The 21,123-nt window shown below is 30.1% G+C and overlaps 1 protein-coding gene across 2 annotated transcripts in view; it reads right to left on the reverse strand.

Moving 5' to 3' along the window:
• The window catches only part of LOC124535492 (ecdysone-induced protein 74EF), a 149,615-nt gene that overhangs the window by 123,563 nt on the left and 4,929 nt on the right, over positions 1 to 21,123 (reverse strand). The window lies entirely within an intron of this gene.

Genomic DNA, 21,123 nt, shown 5'->3' on the forward strand with positions numbered 1-21,123 from the left:
CGTCTATTTTCGCTAGTTTATGCTACGATGTCTTTTTTATCTGTTCCATTTTATTCTGAGTAAATAAAATATACTTGTGCTGATTTTGTTTGATTATTAGCATTAATATAGAACTAAAATACTTAACTGTGTATTAAAATATTTTTTAGGTTCTCAATAAATTGTACCAAGACTGAAAAAATGACAATGAATTAAAAAGTAAATCATTATTTTCATACATGTAATGGAATTTAAAATTGATAGCGATGTCGATAGAATTATAAGGAACTAATTGTGTACAAAAAGAAACAAACGTAAACATAGAAACACCTAATAGTTTTTTTTATTAGTGTTCAAGGCACAAGTAATACAAACAGTTGTACTCTATTTTATCTGTATTTTTTTTTGTATGAAATTAACATCTGTAAACATGTTATGAATAAAGTAAACATGAGAAATAATTTATTTATTTTTAATTTGATGTGATTGTATAATATTAAAAATATTAATTATTTCCGTGTTACGAGTAAGCTTGTACTTACTAGCTTTTATTGTGGATGGAGTTCGCTCCTTTACTGTATTTTGAAGTTGAATATTTATGCGAATCCTTAATAGTGTATATTGTATCTTAATAATATATATTATATAAGAATGCTATGTATTGGAAATCTATGTAAATATATTTCATACGAAAAAAATTTTATCAGCCAATTTTTTTTTTCAAAATCATATACATAATACGTTAGATGAATTATTAGAAAAAATTAACCTTGTTAATTGTAATAAAACAAATATCTTTATTTTGTTATTAAACTAAATAATTTCAACTGTAATCGTCATTGTAACGTAATCTTTAAAACTTTTTTTATCTGTAACAGATAAAAAATAATTTAGAAGTAAATTACTTTAATAGATAGTTTTTAAGTGTTATTGTTTATATAAATATTATAATCGTATTTTTTGTTTTATTTCATTTAAACTATTTTTTATTGAGTTGTCCTCTTCATTAACATAGTATGGCAACGCTGGCCGCCTTATTGGATTTCTGGACGTCATTAACTTTTATGGACTGTGTACTAAAATATATGAATCTAAATATATGAGGCTTCTTACGAAGATTTTTCCAGCTTAAGATAATTAACCATATTATATTTCTATCCACCCGTAACATCTATTTACATTTCCAAAATTCTTAAAACCGTACGAAACGCATTTCACAAATAGCGATGTTCAGAGACGTATTGGTTTTTACCCCCAAAACGTAGGTGATTGGACCGCCGCCAGGGGGCGTCGCACTCAACGGCCGTCGTCTGCAAATCGAAGGTATATAAATAGCTTCATCTAATGCATCAAAATCTATCCAAACGGTGTAAATATTGTGAAACGATAAAAATATCAAGCGTTTAAATTGAGGAATATATCGACAAGTTCTTCGAGTAAATATTTAAAGGTTGGCGTGCATCTGCTTTATTTAAAGCATAGTTTACGCTCCCGCATACATTGCTGTACTTTATATTCGTTGAAATATACACATAGATGTTGGAAAAAATGAAATTCGGAATCGCGATGTCGTGAAAACATGCGATAACGCGCAGTTGGATGGCAGCGGCTAAGGTCGACGCACGGTCGCCGGCGGTCATCAGCGGGAGCTGGGAGCGACGGCCGCGAGCGGGAACGCGCATGAAAATGGGAAAACAATTGTTTTGAACAATGCGTAGGCGCACTTCCTTGTTGGGCGAAGCCGAGGGGCTCGGTGTACCCCTTTACGACGTCTCGGAAAAGAATTGTCGCTGTTATCGCGGTACAAGTTCGATATTATTAAATAAATACTTCACATTCTAACTCTTATGACTGAATTCATTATTTTATAGCTTGAGTATAACTCATCAGTTGATTACTAATTGAGAAAACCTAGTCTAGTTTATTTTTCAAAAATACACTATTCCAGCAGAATTAGAACCTCTTATCGCTTGAATAAAAAGCTGTTACAATTTACGAGTGAAAAATTAAGCGGCTGCTTGTCCGCTTCAAATATAGGAATCGATTTGTAGCGTCAAGAGGAATTCATCACTGAACAAAAGTTTTAATCATCTGTCTGGAACGAGGAAACGAAAATATGCAAACTTTCACCCGCAGTTCCGTAGAGATGTTAGTCAGAGGGTGGGTATAAATAGCGGTGTTACGCAACGCGGCCGATGCACTGCGGGCCCGGCGCCACTGGACCGCTAACCCCGGATTAGTTTAACATTACCCAGCGAAACTCTAGCGGTTAGTTTAGCATTGATCTCTGGTTCGGGTATATGAGCCTATCCAACATAGCTTTAAAGATAAATTGCTCCATTTTTTTAATTAAATGTGCTTACTCAAACACTTCTATCGAAAATCTTTGGTTAGTACATCTTGAATTTGATTGATCAAATTTGTACGTTTTCTGTCCCCACTATATGCTCGGATAAACTTAAATAATATAGTAATAATATAGTAGTAGTTTGACATAAAATTTACAACATAAAAACAATGCTCGCATTAAAAATGCTTTATTATTATAGTCCTGCGTTAAAAACACATATAATAATAAAATAAACGCGTTGCTCGTATAAGGCTAACAAGTCGACAAGGAGACACTTCCGTAATGTACATAATAAATGTACAATAATGTTATTTAAATTATGTATATACTCGCCGACCAATGTCACCCACTATTCTTTTACGGCAACAAAACCTTGATCGGTTGAACTCCACATATAAGTTACATACAGCCTTTGGTGAAGGAGAAACTTCTCCAACAAGTAAGTAGGTACACCTTCCAGTAAATCAGCAATGGGCATACATATGCAAGCAGGCGCATTCTCTACGCATATGCGATTGATATTCACCGACAAGTACAATTAAGAACATTTCTAATCTAAGCGTTGCTTAAGTTGTATTCGACTTCTGCGGAATAATAAAAAGTCTCTTATGCAATACAGAATATATATAGCTAAACATCATCTATGCATGAGTGTTGTCGCTTATTTAGGTATAATCTACAGTCAACGTTCGCGTCCGTCTAGTTAAACCATAGTTCGCCCGCACGTTAACACCAGCTTCCACGTTTTACTCTTTTTGTATTCGTTCTTGCATCTAAGTTGGGATCGCTTGACCTATTTACTGCAAATAGCCGCGGCCGGGACTCGAACGCGCTACTGGCGGACACGTGCCCGTATAAGCTGGCTCATTCCTTTGATATTACTATTAATTATGCTGAAATAAAAATACTTTTGCTAGACGTTTTTATACCACGTATTCTCATTAAAATGAGCGTTGAATTTTTGATAAGTAGTTTTTCAATTGAATATATATTGTAACTAGTTTCTTTAGATATACACATAATGACATACTTTTTTTTTTACTTTTTCTTGATTCATTTTTAATGCCGAGAAACACTTACTAAGAGAGCTGCTTTCGTCTTTATATAATAGTAAATAATACAACAATAGCTTTTAAGAATATTTAACTCAAGCAATACCGTATTACTGACACGAATAATATATATTACCCGGACTAGAACCCGGGGCCCACCTGCGACCGTTTTTGCGAAGGTCGCGGCTGAGTCATTAATTATGAAACTTTGTGCTCCGCGTAGGCGAAGAATCCGTTTGAAGCGGCGCCTGATATGGAATCCTTATAACCTGAATAACTTTATTTCACGGCCTCTGTTTACATTTAATTTGTTTTTACGACATTATCAAATCAATTATTCCTATAGCCGAATAAGTATTAAGTATAATAAGATACAAATAGTTTTTACTTATTGTGTTGTTGAGTGGATATTCTGAATAAAGATTGAATTATAATTATAATGAATAATGAATTAAACATAAGTCCATTTACTACACAAAACAAAAGTAAGAGAGGCATTACGAGAAGTGATAGTTATGCAAGCTGCAATTACGAGCATTGCCCGCCAGAATTATATCAGTTGTAATTGCGCTACTGTTGACAATTACCTACCGCCATTTTCTTGTACGCGTTTCGCTTTTAAGTCGTGTCTACACTGTGCTACCTATATGAACAAATATGAGCCTAATATTGTATTTTGTAATATTATCTAAATCAGTAAATTTATTGAGCTTTTCACTATTACTTAAAATTTTCTTATTTCGAATAATTAAAGGTAGCAAGTAACAATTTTAGATGTATATTTATTTAAATATATCTAAATTATGATAGATATTATAATAGTTTATGATTATAAATTTTGGATTTACGTATAAATATTTTACTAAACGTATAGTTTAATTTATTCACTGCTTTATTTATTGAGTGAGAAGAAACTGATAATTATTAAAACAAAAAGTTGTTGAAGACTATCCTTTGCACATTCATTATCAACATCGAACAAAAAAAAAAACAAAACGAAAATGTCAAAGTGACGTCTGACAGTGACAGATTATTCCCGCCCACTTGGCCTTTAATGAGTACAAATAGAACACCTTGTGACATTATATTTGACATTTCAAGATGATTATGATTTAAGCTGGAAGCTGTAACTTTGAACTTGGAATATACTAAATTTGAAATTACCGATCCCTTATGGAAATACCAATTTGAACCACTATGTATTTTCAAAAATGTTACCATTTAAATAAGTATAATAAATAAAATACAAAATCTTACAGGCAAAATAAAGAAGTTTCAATTTTAAATTAATTATATAGAATAGTCTGTTAGTCTAATCTAGGAGTGCAATCTATGTGCATTGCGCTCAAGTTTCGGTGCGCGTGCGCATCGTGACGACGAACCCGGCTTTCACTCCCGCTTCCTACCTCTGATTGATATACCACACGACATCGTGATTATTTGTTTTTATTTTTTTTAACAAAAAAAACATTTGTGTCCACTTTTAAAACTTGTAATCACGCTATTTTGAACTTAATCACCTTATAATAGAGTGCGAGCGAGAACAAGGAATAACATATTTGAATTGATTTAATGTTGTATTTAATTAATATATTAACTATGTTTTCAACTAGATATTATAGTAAGAAATAATATTAATATAGTTTATTTGTTAATTTAACCGGACAAGATAAATGACAATAATTTACAGGAAGACAAGTTCACAAAATCTGATGAAGTATTTTACGGGAGACTGGAAGTATATTATATGTTTTGTTTTTACAATCATCATGAAAAATTACTAAACAACTTATATTCAATACCTGATATATAGAATATATTTTTAAGATTTCATAGAAATTAGGATATGTGTAATTTTTAAAAGTTAGTGTTTAAATTAACGTAGAGCCTTGCATGTACTTTTAACCTTGAAAGCTTATAAACCGTCATACCTATATGATGATTTCGTACATCAGCATCAGCATCACAGATATTACTTTGTTCACAATGTAAATGGAAAATCAGAAGTAACGACGATACCAAACACCCAGGCCGAAGAAAACATAGAAAACTAATGAACTTTTTCTACATAGACTCGGCCGGGAATCGAGCCCAGGACCTCGGAGTAGCATACCCATGAAAACCGATGTACGCACTACTCGACCACGAAGGTCGTCAGTAATAAGTTTGTATCTGACTAGTTCAGTATTCAGGAGAATGTAAGAGTTGTCATTATTTTAGTCGCTTTCAAAGTCTGTCGAAATACACACTCGTGCATATACTCTGTGACACAAACAATAATTAATATTATAACACGAATGATGCAATTCTTGTTAGATAATAGCAAGAGTGCAGTTAACACGTTTTCCAATTATTTTCTCATTTCAAATGACTGTCTTATGTAATTTTTCCACCGATTTCACAAATGTTATTTAATGTTCTACTCGCGTTATGATGTATTCGAAATTTTCTTAATAGTTGATTCCTTAATTTGTATTAAATTATGTTTAAATTACTCATTATATAATTATTTTACTTATTCATCAGCTTTCAACATAATTTATAATTCAAATATTGGTAGGAATCTATTGAGAATAATTTACTTGACCAATACACAAAATAATACCTAAAGTAAACTTAAAGGAAAGAATAACTAACGAATAGCTATTATTATCTTCTTGGAGTCTTTTTAGGATTTATTTTTATTATTATGTATGTACTTTTGCGCAAATATATAAACAAGTATGTATATAAATGTTTAATATGAAAAATGTTTATATCATTAAAAAATAGTAAGAAAGAGAAATAATATTGATTCTCAGTTGAAGTTATTTGCACGTGCTCCTAAATCACAAGATCAAATTGAATAGCGAGACGGCGTTTCTAGATTCAGTTTAAGTGCTTAACTTCCTAACAGCGTCAATACATCGTCTTTGGAACAGTCGATTTATATATGAGGTGCGTTATTCTGCGTCTGCCATACAAAAGTCCATACAACACGAACGCAAACGCGTACGAAGCAACGAACGAGCGTTAGAGACTTGCATGCGCCAGCGCAGTGAAAGTACTTTCGCGCGCTCGCTGCCCCGGTCGTCGACCTTGAAGCGAGATGGCGTCGTACAAACGAGCGGGATGGCTACAGTTTTCTCAGGGAAGACGTGAAAAGCCCGGCGGGTGCAGGGCGCGAAAGTAAGCCCATCAGGAAATCGCCGCAGTAAAAGAAGCTAAATATTTTTACGCGTTCGCCTTTACTGCTCGTAAAAGTTATTGTTAGCCATTGTGTGACCCGTTTCATGATTTTCTCGACGTTTTCCCGAAAACTGCATCCTGTTTTATGTTCCCGGAACGAATACTGCTGGCTGTATATTGGCTATTAACTCTGAAACTATTTCCTTACGCTTTCAGGTTTTGTGCTGTTTTCTAATTAAATTAATTCCTAATTTAGATTTCGAATAAATGAAGAAATAGATTATATTTAAATTCGACATCTAATCTTATAACTCTAAGAGTACTGTTTAATTTTATTTCAAAGATGATCATTTCTATGTAAAGGAAAATATTGTTTGCATTAGAACCCAAAGTGACATATTGTTTTACATGTTTCCATTAAATCAACTCGTTATTAATGAATTTGAAAATTCATTAAATGAATTGAAGTAGGAGGAGGTAGGTTTTACTAGTACAAATAAAAAAAAAAAGCATTATTTGCATTTCTCTATATAAATTATGTTTACATTTAAATAAGATGACGAAAGTAACACTTTCATTAAAACCGAATATAATCCGAGTTAAATACATTATGAAAACATATACATTATTTATTTAATACTTAATCGGAATATCTTAAATGAGCGAGTATAGCGTAACTCTTACGCCTCACGTCGTCAACTCGTCGAGAGGGAAAGTCGAACAATTAAAAGCATATCGGAACTAGTTTTGTGTCTTTTTGTATATCTCTCGTTTATTGTCTTTGTAATTGTTATTGAGAGGCTTTAATTCATATCATGACATTGCTCTAAATTACTTTTTTTGTATATACAGGAAATGGTTGGAGCTTATTCGTCCACGCCGCTCCAAAGGAGTTTTGCCGGCGATGTGTTCATAAACATCTTTTCATTCTTCATCATTCTTTTAAAATACTAAAGTAGAGCAGTACTCATTAGAAATATATAAGACATACATTGCACATTATATCTATATTAATGATATATTTTATATTATAAATATTAGGAAGCGTAGTATATTATTTATTTCGATTTCCGCGTTGTTGGTTATGCATATAAAATATTTTGTTATTCTTGTCTTAATAAAATTCGAAAAGCATTTCAAAAATTCTTGCTGAAGTCTAATTTATTTTTATATTTGAATATATATTTTATTTCATTACATAATATTTCTTGTACTATACACTTTATGTGTACAATATTCACTGTATATATAACTGATACATACACATTTTACCGTTTATTTATAAAAAGTTAATTACTTTGAATGGTAAGAAAAATCTATTAGTTCCGTTACATAAAAATTGTTGGTTGAGAAAATATGTAAATAACGAATATAATTAATAGCGCCCTTTGATATATGTATATGAATAATCGCGTATTTAAATTAGCTTATTATTTTTTGATTATGGAATATTTATATCGTTATGAAAAAAATATAAATATATAAATATAATTTATGAAGAAATAACAACAAATAGGATTATGTAAATGAACTAGTGTCGATGAACGAACAAATTATGTTTTATAATATAAGGATTATCGTCTGCCACATGTAATGATGAATACGACAAGATGATTATCAGAATAGTCATTAAAATTCGGAGGAAGGAACATATCTGAACAATATTTTGGTTTTATATGTATAAGATTTTAAATTATCATCTAATACCGTCAATATCTACCCGTAAACTTCAGTCTCGTGAACAAGACATTTGTAGATAATGTCGAAATATCGAGCTCAGTCAAATAAAAAATAAAACATTGTAAGTATCCCGTTTAATAACAGTAATGATTAGTATGATTATTATTTGTAATGAGTGAGTACATATATATCCCTGAATTCCCTCGATCAAGCCTTAAAGAGAAATTTTTCATAGAAATATCAATAACACAAGCACATAATTGATACATTGCAAAATTAATAGCGTTACATTTTTTTTTTCATTTCAGCCCCATTTGAAATCATAGAAGTATCTCATTTTACGTTCTTATAAGATTTGTTGCAGCCGTTCGTGTGTGGTATAAATATTTAGCAGTTTTATATAAGAGCAAAAATATGTTTTTAATTAAAGTCAGATAAAGGTACGAGATAACGGAAAACCATTACAAAAAACAAAAAATGGCCATGATTAGTCTACGAGATTACATATAGGATATCTGTATATCTCAACTGCTCTATCCCATACCTACACGACTGTTAGAAACTCTTTCATTTAATTCGACTTGTAAATAATACAAATACATGTATAATACTAATGGTTGATACATCTAAAATGAAATGCCTTATTACAGCCTTAGTTGTATAAAAGCGATTCCAACATGCACCATCCGGGGGCTGACACGCGTAGGCACGCGTACAGGACCGCCTGCTATCGATCGCGTAGTAGCCACGCACGCTGAACGTACTACGAACAATTTCGGCAGTACGTCATTTTTAATTTTTATTCAATGTTTTTTGTAACTGAGTCCATCAGTGTCGTCTAAGTTATATAATTATCCTAAAGTAAGTATATATAATATTAATGAAGCGTGATTTCGATGTATATAAATCGATATTTATGTTTCTTGTTTTATTATAAAAAATAAACAATTACCAGGATGAGCTTTGTAATTCTACTTTTAAGAGAAGATACAAGTATAGCGCGTTAACATGCTGTTTAAATTTAAAGATTTTTATCAAATGACGACACTACAGCAGGCATGAATGATTGATGTGCAAGGAAAAGGGACATTTGAAACATACATTAGCGTCTTCTCTTATACGCTCAAGACAAATGTAAGTAAAGGTGCAGACTTGCTATGTTTTATTTCTACTGTTATTTATGTCACTAATCCTGTTAATACAAGTCTTATTTTCCGATTTAATACACATACACCTTTTTATAGATATTTCAGGTTAAGACAGATAGAGACTAACTTTAATATCAAATGTCTACATTGTGTAGCACGCTTTACTCCCCATTGATACACGTGGCGCCCGGGGGCGGCCCCACACCCTTCGAGCCGCTATGAATGGCCCAGCACGAGTAAAGAGGTTCTATAGACTAAATGTATCGTAATTTTAGTATTTTCGTATTGACAGCGTGTATTGATAAAGAAACAATGGATTTCGTTATTAGAGTACGTGACACGAAATTGACGGAATAACGTGAAAATAAATCTTGTCACGTTCCGATGATACCTATTCATTAATATTTTCGAATAAATAAAAATACTCTCACAAATAATATTTTTCGTGTATTTTTTCGTATAACATTATATTGTTTTAATTATTATTCTTTATGTACATCTAAAACACTACTATTAGTTTATTTCAATACAACGAAAATCGAATACAAAATTCAATCCGACTCCAAGTTACAGATAGAACGAAGCAAAGCGTCATTTTGTCAAAAATAAGTGCTGTCATTTTCATATATAATTTACAATAATATGTTAGACATAAGCAGGTATTTTCGTATGTATAGGACGATATGTTAATCTGTAAACTAATAATATATCCAAAAACGTTTATATACCTGTAATTAAAGTAAGAAAGAGATAGAATACCCGGGTCATTTATTTCTCCGGTTAAATATTTGTAATAAATAATGTTTTTCACATTTAATATTTATTCATAGTAGGTCAGAGGGCAAGTTCGCCACGTGTAGCGTTGCCTAGCGAGCTCCCTCAACTTGAACTTAGCCCCCGTCGCACCCCACCTGCCTCCCACTATAATATGAATTTTATTATTCATCAAAATATTCACTAGCAATTCTTAGAATCTTAATTTAGTTAAGCGATGTCTGAATTTCAACGATATTTCGAGAGGTTTTATTTTATAATCCTATGAGATGGCCCGGGATTATATTTTTTTATTTTTTATTTGAATAGATTTATAACGAAAATATTTCTAATAGTATCGATCAATAAAATAAGTACAAGTAATTTCTTCGTCATATATTTTATAACACATCACACCATAAATATCATATCTACAATTAAAAATATTATTAACGAAAAAACATTTTGTGATATTGTTTAATTGAGCACATACAAGTATATTACAATATAAAATTGGTTGATATATGACAAGTACTGACATGTGCGTCATATAATTACATTCGAGACTTGGACAAAATTATCAATTGAAAAAATTCGAACTTGTATAAGACAAGTCTAAATAAATATATTTATGACAGAAAAACTTATTAGTATCCTTTATTTAAAATATGATATGTATGAATACTATATATACTACACTTATTTTTTCCCAATTCAAACTTGGCAAAGGTACTCCGAATACATCCGTAGGCGTACTACGGCGTAGAATTTCGTAGCGCGTAGTACCTATATGTAAAAACGGCACTCGGCAATAATTCATGAAATATTGAGTTTATTTTTATTCTTTAATATTAAATGAACAATTAATATAATTATATTTTAATAGTATATTTTTTTACTCAATTTTATTATTTTCAATAAACTCCGAGAGTATAAAAAAATAATAAACCGAATATGAATCCTTGATCAATACAACATTACTGATCATCAAAATCTTATCAGAAAACATTGAAACATTGTGACAAAATTTTACACAAATAAATATTTTCATTTCATAAGGACTATTAAAATTTATAAGGACAATGTATAATTTATCCTCCTTGCATGTAAATAAGTTAAACCTCGACCGTATTAAAAAAAAAACTTATCATTAAAAATATATACAACTAATGAATTTCTAAATTAGTTTAACGAAGGAAAATATCAGATCATTTTTCGTAACTTTTGTATTGATATAGAACATCCATTTTGATTTCTTAGGTCGCTTAAATAAAAAAAAAAACTAAATTTAAATATCGAATTTATAACGGTAAGTCAAAGTACAGATAAGCTATTTTGTTTTTATTGTTCTTAGTTTTAAAAATGATGTAATCTACAAAGGTCGTCTATTTGTTTGTGATAATCAAAATGTCAATAAATTGTGACCTGCCGCTGACGTCATCGTTTATTCTTATCCTTTCTGCAGACCTTCCGTTGTGCCTTGGAAGCCGCACGCCGCACGCCTGTGTAATTTATTATTGATCTAATTAATTACGATATAGGTTAATGCGTTAAACTTTATCATAACAAGCAAATTCTTTTTACGTATGTCATTTTAAAAATACATGAATAATAACGACTGAGCAAAATATGAACCCACGCCTTCTCGTGGAAAACGTTCAAGGCAGTTGACTGCTGGTCTGTATTTTCTCTTCGAAATAAAGAGACATTATCAAGAATGCGTAAGACAAGTGATCACAGCGTTATGACAAACGACCTTGACCGAGATTGCCGAAGAGGTACGGGTTCGGATCCTGTTGTGTCGCAATTGATATCATTTTTAAATTACATACGTACAAACGATAATTATATTATTACGTATATTTCACAACATATTAACTTTTATAAGTTATTTGAAAAAGCAATTTATAACGATATTATTTTAGTTTTTATATAACGTTAAAAAAGTGTATTTAATTCTAAATTCAAATGGCAATTCCATGTTATAACTGTCAAAATGCAGAAACTGCGCGGAGAGACTCGTTTATTTTTAAATGAACGAATGACCTCAGTGCTTGAATGTAGTGCCAATGTCACAATATCTGGGTCTATGTCAGGCCGCGTGGCCTTAACGGCTAGTGAGGTTGGCTCATTGTGGCCTTATATGGCTCTTTCGGCCGTCTATGGGATTTTCGGTAATAAAACCTCCTCAAATAGTAAATTATAAAAGTGCAGAATATATTTTTCATATTTAAAAAAATACCATTTATGCAATTTCTTGCTATAAGTATTGTTTATTTTACAAAAACGCAATTAACTTTAATCATAAGCTATTTTATTGAGAAAAAAAATACATATAATAGATGGTGAGCTAGATAACATTGCAAATAACCTTTGATAATATTTATAATGGCTGTCACAGATCTCAGCCTACGAATTATATTGATGATATACGTAATTTGTTTATCGGAGATAAAGAATATACGCATACGGCCTTCGTTTTAATAATGACCTTCTTTTCTGGCACCGACTAGACGTACTAAACAATTTTGACACAATTTACACAAACGCATTAAATCTTTTTAGGTCACATTACGTATTAAACCTATTATTGCTCGAAAAATGCAAAAAATGACCTTAAATAAACAAGTACGTATAGAGATAATGAAAAAAAAATCCATATCATTATCGAAACAGGTTCATTAACGAAATGTTGGAGTTTAAATCGATATAGATAAAATTGTAATTGGTTCTAGTTTGGCGTTGAGTAGTAGCGTAATGGCGCCCGGCATTGAGAACGTAACCTTGTTAGCTCTTTCCTGCTCTCGCTCAGACGAGCGTCTATCTTCGTCTCGCTCTGATTGAATAGGTCTGTGTCACTACCGGATTCCGAACGCGTTGAGCTGTTCACCTAAAGACGATTAAGAAAACGCTCTGAAGTGGAGTCGATATGAAAATATAAACGAATTGAATCTAGATTTGAATATACACGCATTTACACGTTACGCAACACTATATAAGTTTATATATGTGCCATATATTCGTTTCAAAATCTCATACGGACTGAATGCAGAGATTCGACATTCCTAAATTTGAGTGAATATTCGATGAGTAAGCCACTGAAAATTATTTTTTCATGTCGTCTATTAACAACGGTGACCACTTACCATAAGGCCGATTGTCTGTCAGTTGTCAAATTGATTTCAAAAGAAAACTGTTTTAAATATTGCGTTTGAAAAACACAAAACACAATACTTTATAATTAAGCTTTAAAAATGATTTATGTAGTATATATTCTACGATGAACAGCGGAACTGAGTTTGATTTTTCGTATAATTTAACAAATAAATAATGAATATAATATATTTAAAAAAAACTACAACCTAATACTTATATTGAATTTTGTTAAAAAAATTAATTACTTTGCGATCTTATCAACCATCTACTCAAATACATAATGTATACATATATAAATACCTACTCAAACATCACTGCGCGACCTTCACTTCAACTACGGCATACAATTAATAGTACACAATGAAAATACATTATACCAAAATATATTGGTAACGATTATCAAAATATTTATTATGGTTATTAGGTGAATAAACTAAGTTAATAATAAAATTCAATATTAAGACAATTTAAAATAACATATAATGTACGCGTATACCATCTCGTATTACTGTTTCCTAGAATATAAAACGAATTTAACTTTTACTGTGGAAATGAATTTCCTCGAATATAAAGGATCGTGTGGGTGGATATGAATTGCGAGTAAACTCCTGTTTAAATAGATATTTGTTCGCAATCGAAATTTTAATTAAAATAAAAAAATATATATAAAAGAATTTTAGTCTATGCCTACTTTTGATGTATGTAGAGTATTGTGTGAGTACGGATATCATTTTATAAATCCAGAAATAGAAGGTTCTAAATTCAAACATTTAATGTTTTAGAATATTTGTTGCCAATAATAATGAGCGTCAAAGCAAACATATTCTATCGACAAATATCTATACATTTTCGTTAAAACGAAGAAGGTTTTATTATTATTTGCATTAATATTATTTCAATAACTAAAAATTCCTCCATACGGCTGACAATGTAAAATAACAGAACCAGGGCATTGCGAAATGCGATTTTAGCTGAATTTGTGCACATATAGACAATTTCAATACAATGCACACGTACTTTTTCACAACGACCCAGTTTGATATTTGTCATATGAGTCACGCAACTGAATCGCTTTCTTGACATTAGTGATGATTTGTAATTTTACTTAAAAGAAAATCAACTTTAAACTAAACTAAGAATAATAAATTGTGGTTTCTAAAAGTATTTTGTAACTACATACAATTAAAAAAAGAATTTGATTCGATGCAAAAACAGAATTATTCTTCGTAATGTTTTCGCTACAGTTTTTGAAGTGGGCAACATTATAAAAAAAAAAGAAAACAATTTGAACTCGCTCTCGGCAGAATACTCTGAAACCGGGAACATGGTGATAACTTTAATTTTTATCACTGTATCTCCTTATACATTCCTTGCTTAATTTGAATAAAGAAGAACGTTATGAAATTATATCAAGAGTTATCCTTCAACAATAAATTAACAAAATAACTTTAGCTTATAGTAATATTCCTTTGCCCTTCCAAATTTAAATTGCTGAATTTTCTGACTTAAGCCGTAGATATCATTTTTGACGCCTGTATATGTTTAAATATAAATAAAGGTTTGTTTCTGTTGAGTTGAATCATTGTCAATCGAATAAGCTTAGTCCAAACATACAAATAGTTAATCCAGTCACATTTTTCTTTGAGACTATAAAATATATTGTTTTCGTTACAAACATCGTTGCCTAATATTTACTTTACAAACGTCAGCTCGTGATGTTTATAAAATATAATTTAAACTGTAAATAAACAAACCTTGTTTGAATTATTATTAAATAATAAAAGTATTTGGACCAAGTACGAACATTTACAACGTACGAAGCTAAATATAAATTAATTTTTCTTCGTAATATTACTGCTTTATAGCAGAACTATTTATTGAAAACTAACAATACCCAGCAGACGTGATCCGGCTGCAATAATATAGACATAATAAGTAATTTGAAATATATATTTTAGTCGTCTATTTTTTAAGGCAGCGATTGCATTCGCATTCATCTTTTTTTTTAAAGATAAAGAAAGGTTTTTTTTAATAGAATTCGTAGATTTCCAACAACTAACCTACAATCATTATCTCTTTATGCAGATTTCAAATATAATTGTAATTCGAAAATTATATTTTATTTCAAAATAAATAAATTTTATTTCGGTATAAAGCCATATTTCTTTTTATATGTAAGTAGTTGAATAAAACGTTTTTATGAATCGTACTTGACTACCAAAAACAAGAATGAAGCCACAAGGCGCTGAAAGCAATTACTCGTTAAGCGAGGTTGCAGATATTATTATTAATTACCATATTTATTAGTTTAATGTTTATTTTATGAAATAACACTTATTCATGCTGGATATACGATATATAACAGAAAGTTTAATTAGATCCTATGTTCTGTTATATGCATTTTAATGGTAAGTGGAGTAATTGCCTTAGATACTGTAACTGCTGTATCAACGCGTCATCAACTATGGGATTTGAAAAGTTATGTCCCTTATGGGTTGTGTCTGTATTTAAATTTAATGTAAATTTACATATTGTTATATTTGTATTGATGTCTATTCAGTACGAATTATATGTACAATACTATTAATTTCTTAACATAAAAATCCTTTTTTAATTCTTTACATAAAGATTTTTAAAAATCTTCGGTTAATTTTTTTTTTAGTCAAAACTACAATGACATTTTGTTCATACGTTCGGTCAATATATTATGCAATAAATATGTTACTTTGCTTATAACATATAAAAGAAATAATATTATATTGCTAACGTTAAAGGCAAAAAGGTCAGTGGGATAGGCAACATATTATGAGAAAATGAATGACGCACACATACAAGTCAACAGTTATATAAAATCTCAATGCGTTCTTCGAAAATTTTAAATACATATAAAATATTATTTAAGAAGGACAGTAGATGTTGAATTTTTTATTTATTTTCAAAAAGAGAAGCGAAAAACTTTCTTTAAACGAAACAAAAAAATATAATATTTTATTAGGTATTAAAATATGAAATATGTACTATTTTAACTGTTTGAGTTTTAGTGTTACAAGTATCAATTAGAGATTAACGTGAATTATTATTTACGCCTAACTGTCAATTCAGAGTCGTTTGCAAATAATAACAAAAGCTAATTTAAAAAAAAAAAAAAATTTATAAACTTCCAAAACCACGTATTAATTTAAGATGAAAAATACGCTCAGTTACAGAGTTGTTTTGGCGCTACATCCGCAGCAGTCCCTAAGTGTAGGTTAACACTATTATTAAACAGATAATTAACAAGACGGTAATAGTAACCTGTGTGTCTGTAGCCTTACGCGGCGAGACCTTCAGGCCGATACCTGCACGCGGCCCTCGGATCAATTTGTGAACTTAACCCACTGATCATGACACACATTCGTCGATTACGAGCGCGTGTGTGTGCGCACGATCGTTTCGTCCACGAATTTCGACGCCCCTCGACGTTTATATGAGTTTTTGTATGTGGGTCATAGATTCAGACATTTTTCTAGATATACAAAGCGTAATCTGTTTAAAATGAAATGCTAGTGCAGAACGGCTAAGAACTTTTTCTATTTAATTTTGTCAAACGTGTATTTTAATGAAGAACCCGCTCTATATTTATATACATTTCGTTATTCAATAACACTTATGAATCTAAACTTGTAGCGCCGAAACATAATAATGGTAGATATATTTAAACGAGTTAATAAAAATAATAACGTTCAAATTGATTCGGCGAAGGCGGAAAGAGCGGACGCCAGATAGAGGCAAGGCCAGTCGTCAAGGTCCACGAAAATTATAATTAAACGAATTCAAACTCTATTCACACGTGATAATGTTGTTAATCGATTATATTCGAAGGTAGTACTGCAAGACAATAAGTTGGGTGTTTTAAATGCAGCATTTTTCAGTAATAGCTAGAGATCAAGGTTGCTTTACGTGTACTAGTAGGATAAGGTCACAACTCACAGGTGTATGTAACGCAATAAGAGGGCATTACTTGAAGTTTTCCCGCTATAAGTTAACTATATATTATTTAATTGATTGGTCTGCGTACTCTTTATTATAAATAGATTCATAATTAATACTTATATGACGTTGAAAATATATTACGTTGTTTAAATAATATTAACCAAATTTTAAAGAATTCTTGATAAAATACAGATAAATAAATTCTTGATAAAATACAGATAATTAAAATTTAAAAAAAAAACGAATATTTCGTTTATAAAATAGTGTTTAAAATTATTTTGAATAATCATGAATAAATATTACCACTACGAAAACTGATAATGGAATAAATAAAAATATAATTTTGTGTTGCAAACGTCCCGATTGAATAAAGTTCGGAATATATAAATGGCATCATTTGTTGTTGTCCTAAATTCAAATTAATACGGTTTTACGAGACGTTATTTCAAATAATTACACGCAAAATTTATAATAAGTAGGTACTTATATCAAAATAACGGAGCAAATACTAATATGCGGATTATTAAAAAGTCGGTCACGGTCTGTGGATGTCCCAAACTATTTTTTCATTAAGACAGATCTCGTTATAAGAACAATACACACGCGAGGAACAAAATTAAAATATATATATACCAATGCATTCCATTCAATAAAGTATTAAATAAAAAAAACATATCTATTCTAAGTAACAAAGGATAGACATTATCCAAATGTGTAAATATTTTAAACTTTTATGTAATTAAGAAAAAAAGTAACTTATATGTAAGCGCCGTGTTAAGATTTCAGTATTCAAATATAAAATTTATAATACTATTGAAATGCGAACTAATATCTTTATTAAATATGTAACGTCTGTATTGAATGAGTTATATGCAAATTCACATTAAGAAATTTTTCAACATGTGGCTCTATGAAACAACTTTGGCGCCAAATCTAAATAAGACTAATAGTATTGGCGAGCCTCTAGTAGGAAGTCAATACAACATCAGAGGGGCGGTGCGGGTGCTATCAAAGTAGGCCAAGGTTAACTGAGGTGACCAGCATATCGCGACCTCAGAGATAGTACTATCGGTCCCACCTTTGGATACGATGCGAAGAAGTGCGAGGGAGGAAGGGGGCCGAGCTAAATTGGATTGTTGAATATTTTTGACTCGAGTACATCCGAATTCTGCCGATGGATGACGACTTTGATATCATTAGTGTTTTCATATTTAGATTAGATTGCTTGAATTCTTCTCTATTTTTGCTTCATCATCTTTATAAAATTAAAAATAATACACGTATAATGTTTACAAAGAAAAGGAGTGGCTTTGTAATTTACGAGATGTGAAGTCTTGTGACTGCTTTTTAAAATTGTAATAAGTTATATACAAATCATAATAAAAAAAGAAAGTTTGTTTTAAGCATTGTTCATGACATTCGTTAACAAACGAATACTTATTGTGAGTTTTACGAGTAGGTACCATAAAAAAGTCAACATAAAGATGTTTTTTTATGGCATGTCTCTAATTTTGTCAGCCAACCCTTTGGGTGAGACCGTTATTCATTGTTTTCTTTACAATATTGAATAACCTTTTTGGTTTGTTATTAATTGTTTTTGTTGAAAGCTATGTTCCTATGTGTATATTTAACGGGTTATTTCTTTAAGAAATTTAAAATGATGCGCCGTTTAATACAATAAAATTACATAAGTACAAATATAATCTAAATCTGAGGTATGACTGTCTCTTGAAAAAGTATCTCACGAATGACCTTAATCTTGTAATGTAATAAATTGTTATTATTGATTGGATTACATTTTAACAAAAGTGATTTACATTAAATAGTAATGAATATTGAGAAGAGAGAATTTATCTACATAAAAATTGTACATAATCTTTAATATTTTATTTTAGGTCTTTTAAATGTTAGAAGTATTGCTTACTATTATTTAAGAAATAGTTTAAAAATAGATCAAATATCTGTGAAACAGAGAACTTGAAGAAGGGGTATTTAATTCGTTTTTTTTTTTATTAACTAAAATAGTCTTTGAATTATTTTTCTATAACTTAACTGACTTAATCGTTAAAAAACATTTTAACATTTTAATTAATGTTAATACAAATAATAAGAAACATTAGTTTTCATAAATTTTATCGGTTAATCAATATTTTTTTGTTTTGTTTAATTAAAAACATAATACACATAACAGTGGTCTAGCAACATTGCCTCACTCGCAATCGTGTATTATCTGTGGCTGTGAGTTTTTCGCGCGAGTGCGTAACAGCGTTACAGCGCATCATAGCATAATTTGTGTCAAGGATTCTATATTGGAGAAAAATTTGCGAACCTTGACGCCGTTAGATTAGAATTAGGACTGTCCGAATTATTTATTTTACTACGTGGGTTTTATTTATTTGTATTTATAAAAAGAACTATTTCATGTTTTTGCACGCTAGTTCATTTATCGGGGACCTTGATTGACGATATACTTATTGCTTTGCGTGCCGACTTATTTTTAATTTAAAATAATAGGTTAGTATCGATCTATTTCTTTGTGAATACGGTTAATTGATATAATAAAAATTAATTGCTGTTTATGTTATACTTCGAAAATACATTGTTTCAAAAATTGTTATATGTTATTTAGGTTTACTCGAAACGTATATTTAATTTGAATACGTTAATTAATAAAACTTCACAGATAAGAAAAAATAATTAAGTTTAAAATATACCTTTATTGTAAAAGCGAAATTAATAGATAATAAATATATATTTTTTTAAATAACTCTTAAACATGTTATGATTTATATTCCATTACCTAATTATAAGTTGAATTATAATGTGAAAACAAGTTCTAAAAAGTTTTTATTCATTTAGAAACTAGAATATATAACAATAAATTAGTAATGAATAATGCTAATATTTATTAAATCTGTCGATCGAAAACTTTCAAAAAATTAAAACCGTATAACTAATATTTTTCACTTAACCGTTTAAGCGTGTGTTGGTATCGACTCGAGTCATTTACATAAACATTAGCATAGATTACGATAACATGACATAACTTTCTCTATCATCTTAACTAGCAAACTTACATCTTTCTAATACTACGTCATTTTTGTATAATTAATACAAAGTGTATAAAATATATAACCTCCTAGTATGTATACATTTATATATGTATAATATTGATGACATTTACACGAGTTTTATATTACTAATACATAACAGACTCTAGTTGTTAATAGTATTGTAATTGTATTTTTTTTATCTTTGTAGATCTGTCTGATTTAAATTGCTTAAATAAATAAATAATTAGACTGGTATATAAAAATTGCCGATGTTGTCGCTTATGTCGTTGTTAGCACCTAAAAAACTTTGTTCTTTATCTCGAAATTTCTAACGAATTCCAAATCTCCGTTTCAGAGAACTACTTTAGACTGTATGAAACATTGAATAAATTATTACATAATTCAATGAGATACCTGAAATTTATATGTTTCTCATTAATATTTAAAAATAAACATAACAATATGTAGAGTAAGAAAAGAAATCCGTAACGACATAAATTAACAATAATATACAATTAAAAGTAAAATATCATCAAAATAGCCATTTGTTTTTTTATAGGGTCGCTATCACATATTTAAATCAATGTTAAAACAACTAGACAGTCTGCCACGTAATAACTGTGACGTTTCACTTTCACTGCGCATGCGCACGGAAGCGCCTCACATTTATCGTGTTTAATTTCATCAATTGTACTCACTACACATGTTTTTTAAAGATAATGATCAATGTGTGAAATAGTAAAATTAACATATTTTAACAAAAAAAAGTTGCCATATTATTACTCTTAATATGAGTTTCATTTTAGTCACAT

Source organism: Vanessa cardui, chromosome 2 (assembly GCF_905220365.1).
Source record: "Vanessa cardui chromosome 2, ilVanCard2.1, whole genome shotgun sequence".
NCBI lineage: Eukaryota > Metazoa > Arthropoda > Insecta > Lepidoptera > Nymphalidae > Vanessa > Vanessa cardui.